Below are 12,574 nucleotides of genomic sequence, written 5' to 3'. Positions count from 1 at the left end.
TTGGCCCACCCGCACCCCCACCCGAACCCCCACCCCACCCCACCACACTCGACCCCACCCCCGAGTGACTCCCTTGGCACTGAGTGCCAAGGTCGGAGGGCTCTGCGCCTTGTTTGGACGCGTCAAGGACCAGCACCTGTACAGCACCGCCCTGAGGAAGGGCACAGACCCCTCCGTCCATTTGTCCATGGGCGGTGCTCCAGGAAAGGACCGCCTGGGAAAGGAGCGCCCTGAGTCAAACCCCGTCAGAGCCCAGTGGACGGCCTCACCAGACGGGAAGCCCCCTCACCCGCAAGCCTTGCGGGGGGCGCGCGCCCACCGGGCCGTCGGGCCCTGCGTCGCGGCCAGGCGTCTCCAGGTGGACGGGTCGCCGCGACCAAAGGGGCCTCTGCCTCCCTGTCCCCACCGCCCGGGCTTCACCTCCCCTTGGCACGTGGTCCTCCCCGGCAACCCCCTGGCCCCGAACCACTTGCCTGCTCTGAAGGCTGCTTCCTCCTCTTCTCGGAGCACCTGCCCTCCTTGGACATCTGCTCTCTTGCTTGGTTCCCAGTGCAGCCTCTTAAGACCCTGTGGCCTCCTCGGCCTTCTCTCAGCCTCTGCTGAGCACACACCCTGAAGATGTGCACGCACTTCAAGGGGGATGTCTGAATCCACTCTTACATCCACGGGAAGTTAGATGGGAGATGAGAGAACCTGTGACTGTCCACTCTCGAGGCTACCATGGCCTCGGTGACTTGCACACCAGAGTGAGGTGGCTGGGGTGGGAGGGAGGAAGAGAGGGGTGAGTGAGTGTGTGTGTGTGAGAGAGAGAGAGACAGAGAGACAGAGACAGAGACAGAGACAGAGACAGACAGACAGACAGAAGAGCCAAGGACAGAAACACACTGAGTGGGAGATGGAGACAGGAGGCCTCCTCACAGGCCAGTAGAGTCAAAAAGGTGAAGGAGAGATGGATGAACAGAGAGATAGACAGAAAGACATCTGCTTCCAGTGTGTGTGTGTGTGTGGGTGGGTGAGAGACAGAGAGAGACAGAGAGAGATGGGTGAAGAGACAGACTCAGGGGGACCCTCAGGGAGGAAGGCGGTGGGAAGGGAGGCAGAGACACAGGAGGGACCCGGCAGAGGAGTTGCCAAGAGAAGGACCCAGGGAGAGACGCTGGATGGACTCTCTCACTCCCAGGACCTGGGTGGCCAGGCTCTGCTGGTGTGGCAAGAAGGGGTGGAGGAGCGGCCCCTGCGGGTGGGCCCTGTGTTCTGGGGAAAAGCAGGTGTCCGCCCCCCCACCGCCCATCCGCGAGTGTGAGGGGTGGGGATCGGTCAGGGTGCACAGGGATGGCCGAGGCCTGGACCAGGCTCGGCTCCGCCGGGTCGCCTGGAGTGTCCTAGCGTCCCTGAAGAGAGCCAGGCCTGTGGGCCTCGCTGCAGGCGCTGGGCGCCGGGCGCCGGAGGCCTGAAGGGACACCGGGAGCCCAGGGCTGCCCCTGCGCCCTACCCCCGCGGGCCCGGGGGTCACGGCCTGAGGCGGTCACGGACACTTTTCCTGGGCCACGCAAGAAAAGTGCGTGTGGGAAGGGGGCGCAAAAGCCTACAGCACCCGGTATTCCCAGGCGGTCTCCCATCCAAGTACTAACCAGGCCCGACCCTGCTTAGCTTCCGAGATCAGACGAGATCGGGCGCGTTCAGGGTGGTATGGCCGTAGACGGCGAAGGCTGCCCCGGAACGCCTCAAGAGCCTGCGCCGGGTTCCAGCGTTCAGCCCAGGGGCAGGGGAGGGCAGGGGAGGGCAGGGGAGCGGTGGAGGGGGCCAACACAGCGGGTGTTGGCAGGGGGCCTCCCTCGCCCCGCCCCAGCACAGCCCAGCACAGCCCTACTCAACTCAACTCCAGGCTGGCTTTCTCGCTCCCCCCTGACTCCGTCCCCGCGGCGGCGCGGGGGTCCTGGGAGACTGGCCGGCTCTCCCTCTGGGGTCCTCGGGCCCGGGTCGGGTCGGGGTGGAGTGGGCTAGGCGGGGCTGAGAGGGGCTGAGTCCCGCCTCCACCTCTGCCCCTCGGCACCTGGCTCCACCTACCGGGAGCCCCGCCCGGGCCGGGCTTCTGCCCCTCCTCGCCAAGCCCCAAGACCCCCGACCCCCGGCACCCGGCACCCGCACCGCCACCCCACCCCGCCCTTCGCCTGGCCCAGAAGCCCCAGAGAATCCCCAGCCGCCGCCGCCGCCGCCGCGCGCGCTACCCTAGCCTAGCCTAGCCTAGCCTAGCCGGGAGCCCAGAGAGCCAGGGGCCAAGACGCGAGCAGGCACCCCCGCCCCCCGCCGGACACGCCAGAGACCCTGACAGAGGCCCAGCGCCCCAGCTGGGAATGCAGTGGGACTGGGCAATGGCGAGGGGCCGGCCACACACAACACCTGCGCGGGCCTAGCGCGTGGAGCCAAGCTCAGGGAGGGAGGAGCACACGCAGGGACCCACAGACAACCGGGCAGCGGGTGGCCAGCCGGCTGTGGCCCGCTGGCTCCCAGTCAGTCAGTCAGTCAGTCACCGGGCCAGGCTCAGAAGTGCGCCGCTGGGGCCCCTGCCTCGCCCTCAGTTCCCCGTCCACTCTGCAAAGCAGCGCTTGGCCCACCCGCACCCCCACCCGAACCCCCACCCCACCCCACCACACTCGACCCCACCCCCGAGTGACTCCCTTGGCACTGAGTGCCAAGGTCGGAGGGCTCTGCGCCTTGTTTGGACGCGTCAAGGACCAGCACCTGTACAGCACCGCCCTGAGGAAGGGCACAGACCCCTCCGTCCATTTGTCCATGGGCGGTGCTCCAGGAAAGGACCGCCTGGGAAAGGAGCGCCCTGAGTCAAACCCCGTCAGAGCCCAGTGGACGGCCTCACCAGACGGGAAGCCCCCTCACCCGCAAGCCTTGCGGGGGGGCGCGCGCCCACCGGGCCGTCGGGCCCTGCGTCGCGGCCAGGCGTCTCCAGGTGGACGGGTCGCCGCGACCAAAGGGGCCTCTGCCTCCCTGTCCCCACCGCCCGGGCTTCACCTCCCCTTGGCACGTGGTCCTCCCTGGCAACCCCCTGGCCCCGAACCACTTGCCTGCTCTGAAGGCTGCTTCCTCCTCTTCTCGGAGCACCTGCCCTCCTTGGACATCTGCTCTCTTGCTTGGTTCCCAGTGCAGCCTCTTAAGACCCTGTGGCCTCCTCGGCCTTCTCTCAGCCTCTGCTGAGCACACACCCTGAAGACGTGCACGCACTTCAAGGGGGATGTCTGAATCCACTCTTACATCCACGGGAAGTTAGATGGGAGATGAGAGAACCTGTGACTGTCCACTCTCGAGGCTACCATGGCCTCGGTGACTTGCACACCAGAGTGAGGTGGCTGGGGTGGGAGGGAGGAAGAGAGGGGTGAGTGAGTGTGTGTGTGTGAGAGAGAGAGAGACAGAGAGACAGAGACAGAGACAGAGACAGAGACAGAGACAGACAGACAGACAGAAGAGCCAAGGACAGAAACACACTGAGTGGGAGATGGAGACAGGAGGCCTCCTCACAGGCCAGTAGAGTCAAAAAGGTGAAGGAGAGATGGATGAACAGAGAGATAGACAGAAAGACATCTGCTTCCAGTGTGTGTGTGTGTGTGTGGGTGGGTGAGAGACAGAGAGAGACAGAGAGAGATGGGTGAAGAGACAGACTCAGGGGGACCCTCAGGGAGGAAGGCGGTGGGAAGGGAGGCAGAGACACAGGAGGGACCCGGCAGAGGAGTTGCCAAGAGAAGGACCCAGGGAGAGACGCTGGATGGACTCTCTCACTCCCAGGACCTGGGTGGCCAGGCTCTGCTGGTGTGGCAAGAAGGGGTGGAGGAGCGGCCCCTGCGGGTGGGCCCTGTGTTCTGGGGAAAAGCAGGTGTCCGCCCCCCCACCGCCCATCCGCGAGTGTGAGGGGTGGGGATCGGTCAGGGTGCACAGGGATGGCCGAGGCCTGGACCAGGCTCGGCTCCGCCGGGTCGCCTGGAGTGTCCTAGCGTCCCTGAAGAGAGCCAGGCCTGTGGGCCTCGCTGCAGGCGCTGGGCGCCGGGCGCCGGAGGCCTGAAGGGACACCGGGAGCCCAGGGCTGCCCCTGCGCCCTACCCCCGCGGGCCCGGGGGTCACGGCCTGAGGCGGTCACGGACACTTTTCCTGGGCCACGCAAGAAAAGTGCGTGTGGGAAGGGGGCGCAAAAGCCTACAGCACCCGGTATTCCCAGGCGGTCTCCCATCCAAGTACTAACCAGGCCCGACCCTGCTTAGCTTCCGAGATCAGACGAGATCGGGCGCGTTCAGGGTGGTATGGCCGTAGACGGCGAAGGCTGCCCCGGAACGCCTCAAGAGCCTGCGCCGGGTTCCAGCGTTCAGCCCAGGGGCAGGGGAGGGCAGGGGAGGGCAGGGGAGCGGTGGAGGGGGCCAACACAGCGGGTGTTGGCAGGGGGCCTCCCTCGCCCCGCCCCAGCACAGCCCAGCACAGCCCTACTCAACTCAACTCCAGGCTGGCTTTCTCGCTCCCACCTGACTCCGTCCCCGCGGCGGCGCGGGGGTCCTGGGAGACTGGCCGGCTCTCCCTCTGGGGTCCTAGGGCCCGGGTCGGGTCGGGGTGGAGTGGGCTAGGCGGGGCTGAGAGGGGCTGAGTCCCGCCTCCACCTCTGCCCCTCGGCACCTGGCTCCACCTACCGGGAGCCCCGCCCGGGCCGGGCTTCTGCCCCTCCTCGCCAAGCCCCAAGACCCCCGACCCCCGGCACCCGGCACCCGCACCGCCACCCCACCCCGCCCTTCGCCTGGCCCAGAAGCCCCAGAGAATCCCCAGCCGCCGCCGCCGCCGCGCGCGCTACCCTAGCCTAGCCTAGCCTAGCCTAGCCGGGAGCCCAGAGAGCCAGGGGCCAAGACGGGAGCAGGCACCCCCGCCCCCCGCCGGACACGACAGAGACCCTGACAGAGGCCCAGCGCCCCAGCTGGGAATGCGGTGGGACTGGGCAATGGCGAGGGGCCGGCCACACACAACACCTGCGCGGGCCTAGCGCGTGGAGCCACGCTCAGGGAGGGAGGAGCACACGCAGGGACCCACAGACAACCGGGCAGCGGGTGGCCAGCCGGCTGTGGCCCGCTGGCTCCCAGTCAGTCAGTCAGTCAGTCACCGGGCCAGGCTCAGAAGTGCGCCGCTGGGGCCCCTGCCTCGCCCTCAGTTCCCCGTCCACTCTGCAAAGCAGCGCTTGGCCCACCCGCACCCCCACCCGAACCCCCACCCCACCCCACCACACTCGACCCCACCCCCGAGTGACTCCCTTGGCACTGAGTGCCAAGGTCGGAGGGCTCTGCGCCTTGTTTGGACGCGTCAAGGACCAGCACCTGTACAGCACCGCCCTGAGGAAGGGCACAGACCCCTCCGTCCATTTGTCCATGGGCGGTGCTCCAGGAAAGGACCGCCTGGGAAAGGAGCGCCCTGAGTCAAACCCCGTCAGAGCCCAGTGGACGGCCTCACCAGACGGGAAGCCCCCTCACCCGCAAGCCTTGCGGGGGGCGCGCGCCCACCGGGCCGTCGGGCCCTGCGTCGCGGCCAGGCGTCTCCAGGTGGACGGGTCGCCGCGACCAAAGGGGCCTCTGCCTCCCTGTCCCCACCGCCCGGGCTTCACCTCCCCTTGGCACGTGGTCCTCCCCGGCAACCCCCTGGCCCCGAACCACTTGCCTGCTCTGAAGGCTGCTTCCTCCTCTTCTCGGAGCATCTGCCCTCCTTGGACATCTGCTCTCTTGCTTGGTTCCCAGTGCAGCCTCTTAAGACCCTGTGGCCTCCTCGGCCTTCTCTCAGCCTCTGCTGAGCACACACCCTGAAGATGTGCACGCACTTCAAGGGGGATGTCTGAATCCACTCTTACATCCACGGGAAGTTAGATGGGAGATGAGAGAACCTGTGACTGTCCACTCTCGAGGCTACCATGGCCTCGGTGACTTGCACACCAGAGTGAGGTGGCTGGGGTGGGAGGGAGGAAGAGAGGGGTGAGTGAGTGTGTGTGTGTGAGAGAGAGAGAGACAGAGAGACAGAGACAGAGACAGAGACAGAGACAGAGACAGACAGACAGACAGAAGAGCCAAGGACAGAAACACACTGAGTGGGAGATGGAGACAGGAGGCCTCCTCACAGGCCAGTAGAGTCAAAAAGGTGAAGGAGAGATGGATGAACAGAGAGATAGACAGAAAGACATCTGCTTCCAGTGTGTGTGTGTGTGTGGGTGGGTGAGAGACAGAGAGAGACAGAGAGAGATGGGTGAAGAGACAGACTCAGGGGGACCCTCAGGGAGGAAGGCGGTGGGAAGGGAGGCAGAGACACAGGAGGGACCCGGCAGAGGAGTTGCCAAGAGAAGGACCCAGGGAGAGACGCTGGATGGACTCTCTCACTCCCAGGACCTGGGTGGCCAGGCTCTGCTGGTGTGGCAAGAAGGGGTGGAGGAGCGGCCCCTGCGGGTGGGCCCTGTGTTCTGGGGAAAAGCAGGTGTCCGCCCCCCCACCGCCCATCCGCGAGTGTGAGGGGTGGGGATCGGTCAGGGTGCACAGGGATGGCCGAGGCCTGGACCAGGCTCGGCTCCGCCGGGTCGCCTGGAGTGTCCTAGCGTCCCTGAAGAGAGCCAGGCCTGTGGGCCTCGCTGCAGGCGCTGGGCGCCGGGCGCCGGAGGCCTGAAGGGACACCGGGAGCCCAGGGCTGCCCCTGCGCCCTACCCCCGCGGGCCCGGGGGTCACGGCCTGAGGCGGTCACGGACACTTTTCCTGGGCCACGCAAGAAAAGTGCGTGTGGGAAGGGGGCGCAAAAGCCTACAGCACCCGGTATTCCCAGGCGGTCTCCCATCCAAGTACTAACCAGGCCCGACCCTGCTTAGCTTCCGAGATCAGACGAGATCGGGCGCGTTCAGGGTGGTATGGCCGTAGACGGCGAAGGCTGCCCCGGAACGCCTCAAGAGCCTGCGCCGGGTTCCAGCGTTCAGCCCAGGGGCAGGGGAGGGCAGGGGAGGGCAGGGGAGCGGTGGAGGGGGCCAACACAGCGGGTGTTGGCAGGGGGCCTCCCTCGCCCCGCCCCAGCACAGCCCAGCCCAGCCCTACTCAACTCAACTCCAGGCTGGCTTTCTCGCTCCCACCTGACTCCGTCCCCGCGGCGGCGCGGGGGTCCTGGGAGACTGGCCGGCTCTCCCTCTGGGGTCCTCGGGCCCGGGTCGGGTCGGGGTGGAGTGGGCTAGGCGGGGCTGAGAGGGGCTGAGTCCCGCCTCCACCTCTGCCCCTCGGCACCTGGCTCCACCTACCGGGAGCCCCGCCCGGGCCGGGCTTCTGCCCCTCCTCGCCAAGCCCCAAGACCCCCGACCCCCGGCACCCGGCACCCGCACCGCCACCCCACCCCGCCCTTCGCCTGGCCCAGAAGCCCCAGAGAATCCCCAGCCGCCGCCGCCGCCGCCGCGCGCGCTACCCTAGCCTAGCCTAGCCTAGCCTAGCCGGGAGCCCAGAGAGCCAGGGGCCAAGACGCGAGCAGGCACCCCCGCCCCCCGCCGGACACGCCAGAGACCCTGACAGAGGCCCAGCGCCCCAGCTGGGAATGCAGTGGGACTGGGCAATGGCGAGGGGCCGGCCACACACAACACCTGCGCGGGCCTAGCGCGTGGAGCCACGCTCAGGGAGGGAGGAGCACACGCAGGGACCCACAGACAACCGGGCAGCGGGTGGCCAGCCGGCTGTGGCCCGCTGGCTCCCAGTCAGTCAGTCAGTCAGTCACCGGGCCAGGCTCAGAAGTGCGCCGCTGGGGCCCCTGCCTCGCCCTCAGTTCCCCGTCCACTCTGCAAAGCAGCGCTTGGCCCACCCGCACCCCCACCCGAACCCCCACCCCACCCCACCACACTCGACCCCACCCCCGAGTGACTCCCTTGGCACTGAGTGCCAAGGTCGGAGGGCTCTGCGCCTTGTTTGGACGCGTCAAGGACCAGCACCTGTACAGCACCGCCCTGAGGAAGGGCACAGACCCCTCCGTCCATTTGTCCATGGGCGGTGCTCCAGGAAAGGACCGCCTGGGAAAGGAGCGCCCTGAGTCAAACCCCGTCAGAGCCCAGTGGACGGCCTCACCAGACGGGAAGCCCCCTCACCCGCAAGCCTTGCGGGGGGCGCGCGCCCACCGGGCCGTCGGGCCCTGCGTCGCGGCCAGGCGTCTCCAGGTGGACGGGTCGCCGCGACCAAAGGGGCCTCTGCCTCCCTGTCCCCACCGCCCGGGCTTCACCTCCCCTTGGCACGTGGTCCTCCCCGGCAACCCCCTGGCCCCGAACCACTTGCCTGCTCTGAAGGCTGCTTCCTCCTCTTCTCGGAGCATCTGCCCTCCTTGGACATCTGCTCTCTTGCTTGGTTCCCAGTGCAGCCTCTTAAGACCCTGTGGCCTCCTCGGCCTTCTCTCAGCCTCTGCTGAGCACACACCCTGAAGATGTGCACGCACTTCAAGGGGGATGTCTGAATCCACTCTTACATCCACGGGAAGTTAGATGGGAGATGAGAGAACCTGTGACTGTCCACTCTCGAGGCTACCATGGCCTCGGTGACTTGCACACCAGAGTGAGGTGGCTGGGGTGGGAGGGAGGAAGAGAGGGGTGAGTGAGTGTGTGTGTGTGAGAGAGAGAGAGAGAGACAGAGACAGAGACAGAGACAGAGACAGAGACAGACAGACAGACAGAAGAGCCAAGGACAGAAACACACTGAGTGGGAGATGGAGACAGGAGGCCTCCTCACAGGCCAGTAGAGTCAAAAAGGTGAAGGAGAGATGGATGAACAGAGAGATAGACAGAAAGACATCTGCTTCCAGTGTGTGTGTGTGTGTGGGTGGGTGAGAGACAGAGAGAGACAGAGAGAGATGGGTGAAGAGACAGACTCAGGGGGACCCTCAGGGAGGAAGGCGGTGGGAAGGGAGGCAGAGACACAGGAGGGACCCGGCAGAGGAGTTGCCAAGAGAAGGACCCAGGGAGAGACGCTGGATGGACTCTCTCACTCCCAGGACCTGGGTGGCCAGGCTCTGCTGGTGTGGCAAGAAGGGGTGGAGGAGCGGCCCCTGCGGGTGGGCCCTGTGTTCTGGGGAAAAGCAGGTGTCCGCCCCCCCACCGCCCATCCGCGAGTGTGAGGGGTGGGGATCGGTCAGGGTGCACAGGGATGGCCGAGGCCTGGACCAGGCTCGGCTCCGCCGGGTCGCCTGGAGTGTCCTAGCGTCCCTGAAGAGAGCCAGGCCTGTGGGCCTCGCTGCAGGCGCTGGGCGCCGGGCGCCGGAGGCCTGAAGGGACACCGGGAGCCCAGGGCTGCCCCTGCGCCCTACCCCCGCGGGCCCGGGGGTCACGGCCTGAGGCGGTCACGGACACTTTTCCTGGGCCACGCAAGAAAAGTGCGTGTGGGAAGGGGGCGCAAAAGCCTACAGCACCCGGTATTCCCAGGCGGTCTCCCATCCAAGTACTAACCAGGCCCGACCCTGCTTAGCTTCCGAGATCAGACGAGATCGGGCGCGTTCAGGGTGGTATGGCCGTAGACGGCGAAGGCTGCCCCGGAACGCCTCAAGAGCCTGCGCCGGGTTCCAGCGTTCAGCCCAGGGGCAGGGGAGGGCAGGGGAGGGCAGGGGAGCGGTGGAGGGGGCCAACACAGCGGGTGTTGGCAGGGGGCCTCCCTCGCCCCGCCCCAGCACAGCCCAGCCCAGCCCTACTCAACTCAACTCCAGGCTGGCTTTCTCGCTCCCACCTGACTCCGTCCCCGCGGCGGCGCGGGGGTCCTGGGAGACTGGCCGGCTCTCCCTCTGGGGTCCTAGGGCCCGGGTCGGGTCGGGGTGGAGTGGGCTAGGCGGGGCTGAGAGGGGCTGAGTCCCGCCTCCACCTCTGCCCCTCGGCACCTGGCTCCACCTACCGGGAGCCCCGCCCGGGCCGGGCTTCTGCCCCTCCTCGCCAAGCCCCAAGACCCCCGACCCCCGGCACCCGGCACCCGCACCGCCACCCCACCCCGCCCTTCGCCTGGCCCAGAAGCCCCAGAGAATCCCCAGCCGCCGCCGCCGCCGCGCGCGCTACCCTAGCCTAGCCTAGCCTAGCCTAGCCGGGAGCCCAGAGAGCCAGGGGCCAAGACGGGAGCAGGCACCCCCGCCCCCCGCCGGACACGACAGAGACCCTGACAGAGGCCCAGCGCCCCAGCTGGGAATGCGGTGGGACTGGGCAATGGCGAGGGGCCGGCCACACACAACACCTGCGCGGGCCTAGCGCGTGGAGCCACGCTCAGGGAGGGAGGAGCACACGCAGGGACCCACAGACAACCGGGCAGCGGGTGGCCAGCCGGCTGTGGCCCGCTGGCTCCCAGTCAGTCAGTCAGTCAGTCACCGGGCCAGGCTCAGAAGTGCGCCGCTGGGGCCCCTGCCTCGCCCTCAGTTCCCCGTCCACTCTGCAAAGCAGCGCTTGGCCCACCCGCACCCCCACCCGAACCCCCACCCCACCCCACCACACTCGACCCCACCCCCGAGTGACTCCCTTGGCACTGAGTGCCAAGGTCGGAGGGCTCTGCGCCTTGTTTGGACGCGTCAAGGACCAGCACCTGTACAGCACCGCCCTGAGGAAGGGCACAGACCCCTCCGTCCATTTGTCCATGGGCGGTGCTCCAGGAAAGGACCGCCTGGGAAAGGAGCGCCCTGAGTCAAACCCCGTCAGAGCCCAGTGGACGGCCTCACCAGACGGGAAGCCCCCTCACCCGCAAGCCTTGCGGGGGGCGCGCGCCCACCGGGCCGTCGGGCCCTGCGTCGCGGCCAGGCGTCTCCAGGTGGACGGGTCGCCGCGACCAAAGGGGCCTCTGCCTCCCTGTCCCCACCGCCCGGGCTTCACCTCCCCTTGGCACGTGGTCCTCCCCGGCAACCCCCTGGCCCCGAACCACTTGCCTGCTCTGAAGGCTGCTTCCTCCTCTTCTCGGAGCACCTGCCCTCCTTGGACATCTGCTCTCTTGCTTGGTTCCCAGTGCAGCCTCTTAAGACCCTGTGGCCTCCTCGGCCTTCTCTCAGCCTCTGCTGAGCACACACCCTGAAGATGTGCACGCACTTCAAGGGGGATGTCTGAATCCACTCTTACATCCACGGGAAGTTAGATGGGAGATGAGAGAACCTGTGACTGTCCACTCTCGAGGCTACCATGGCCTCGGTGACTTGCACACCAGAGTGAGGTGGCTGGGGTGGGAGGGAGGAAGAGAGGGGTGAGTGAGTGTGTGTGTGTGAGAGAGAGAGAGACAGAGAGACAGAGACAGAGACAGAGACAGAGACAGACAGACAGACAGAAGAGCCAAGGACAGAAACACACTGAGTGGGAGATGGAGACAGGAGGCCTCCTCACAGGCCAGTAGAGTCAAAAAGGTGAAGGAGAGATGGATGAACAGAGAGATAGACAGAAAGACATCTGCTTCCAGTGTGTGTGTGTGTGTGGGTGGGTGAGAGACAGAGAGAGACAGAGAGAGATGGGTGAAGAGACAGACTCAGGGGGACCCTCAGGGAGGAAGGCGGTGGGAAGGGAGGCAGAGACACAGGAGGGACCCGGCAGAGGAGTTGCCAAGAGAAGGACCCAGGGAGAGACGCTGGATGGACTCTCTCACTCCCAGGACCTGGGTGGCCAGGCTCTGCTGGTGTGGCAAGAAGGGGTGGAGGAGCGGCCCCTGCGGGTGGGCCCTGTGTTCTGGGGAAAAGCAGGTGTCCGCCCCCCCACCGCCCATCCGCGAGTGTGAGGGGTGGGGATCGGTCAGGGTGCACAGGGATGGCCGAGGCCTGGACCAGGCTCGGCTCCGCCGGGTCGCCTGGAGTGTCCTAGCGTCCCTGAAGAGAGCCAGGCCTGTGGGCCTCGCTGCAGGCGCTGGGCGCCGGGCGCCGGAGGCCTGAAGGGACACCGGGAGCCCAGGGCTGCCCCTGCGCCCTACCCCCGCGGGCCCGGGGGTCACGGCCTGAGGCGGTCACGGACACTTTTCCTGGGCCACGCAAGAAAAGTGCGTGTGGGAAGGGGGCGCAAAAGCCTACAGCACCCGGTATTCCCAGGCGGTCTCCCATCCAAGTACTAACCAGGCCCGACCCTGCTTAGCTTCCGAGATCAGACGAGATCGGGCGCGTTCAGGGTGGTATGGCCGTAGACGGCGAAGGCTGCCCCGGAACGCCTCAAGAGCCTGCGCCGGGTTCCAGCGTTCAGCCCAGGGGCAGGGGAGGGCAGGGGAGGGCAGGGGAGCGGTGGAGGGGGCCAACACAGCGGGTGTTGGCAGGGGGCCTCCCTCGCCCCGCCCCAGCACAGCCCAGCCCAGCCCTACTCAACTCAACTCCAGGCTGGCTTTCTCGCTCCCACCTGACTCCGTCCCCGCGGCGGCGCGGGGGTCCTGGGAGACTGGCCGGCTCTCCCTCTGGGGTCCTCGGGCCCGGGTCGGGTCGGGGTGGAGTGGGCTAGGCGGGGCTGAGAGGGGCTGAGTCCCGCCTCCACCTCTGCCCCTCGGCACCTGGCTCCACCTACCGGGAGCCCCGCCCGGGCCGGGCTTCTGCCCCTCCTCGCCAAGCCCCAAGACCCCCGACCCCCGGCACCCGG

General features: G+C 67.3%; 5 non-coding genes across 5 annotated transcripts; all 5 read right to left on the bottom strand.

Moving 5' to 3' along the window:
• Positions 1-1,582: 1,582 nt before the first annotated feature.
• LOC139705926 (5S ribosomal RNA) lies at positions 1,583-1,701 on the bottom strand. The gene has a single exon (XR_011707656.1). It is a non-coding gene; the product is annotated as a 5S ribosomal RNA (ribosomal RNA).
• A 2,496-nt stretch (positions 1,702-4,197) lies between these two features.
• On the bottom strand, positions 4,198-4,316 carry LOC139705925 (5S ribosomal RNA). Its single transcript, XR_011707655.1, has one exon. It is a non-coding gene; the product is annotated as a 5S ribosomal RNA (ribosomal RNA).
• A 2,490-nt stretch (positions 4,317-6,806) lies between these two features.
• On the bottom strand, positions 6,807-6,925 carry LOC139705949 (5S ribosomal RNA). The gene has a single exon (XR_011707677.1). It is a non-coding gene; the product is annotated as a 5S ribosomal RNA (ribosomal RNA).
• Positions 6,926-9,414: 2,489 nt separating this feature from the next.
• On the bottom strand, positions 9,415-9,533 carry LOC114084646 (5S ribosomal RNA). Its single transcript, XR_003581354.1, has one exon. It is a non-coding gene; the product is annotated as a 5S ribosomal RNA (ribosomal RNA).
• Positions 9,534-12,017: 2,484 nt separating this feature from the next.
• LOC139705943 (5S ribosomal RNA) lies at positions 12,018-12,136 on the bottom strand. The gene has a single exon (XR_011707672.1). It is a non-coding gene; the product is annotated as a 5S ribosomal RNA (ribosomal RNA).
• Positions 12,137-12,574: the final 438 nt, after the last annotated feature.

This window comes from Marmota flaviventris, chromosome 5 (assembly GCF_047511675.1).
Source record: "Marmota flaviventris isolate mMarFla1 chromosome 5, mMarFla1.hap1, whole genome shotgun sequence".
Lineage (NCBI taxonomy): Eukaryota > Metazoa > Chordata > Mammalia > Rodentia > Sciuridae > Marmota > Marmota flaviventris.
This window is presented reverse-complemented; position numbering and strand designations above follow the sequence as displayed.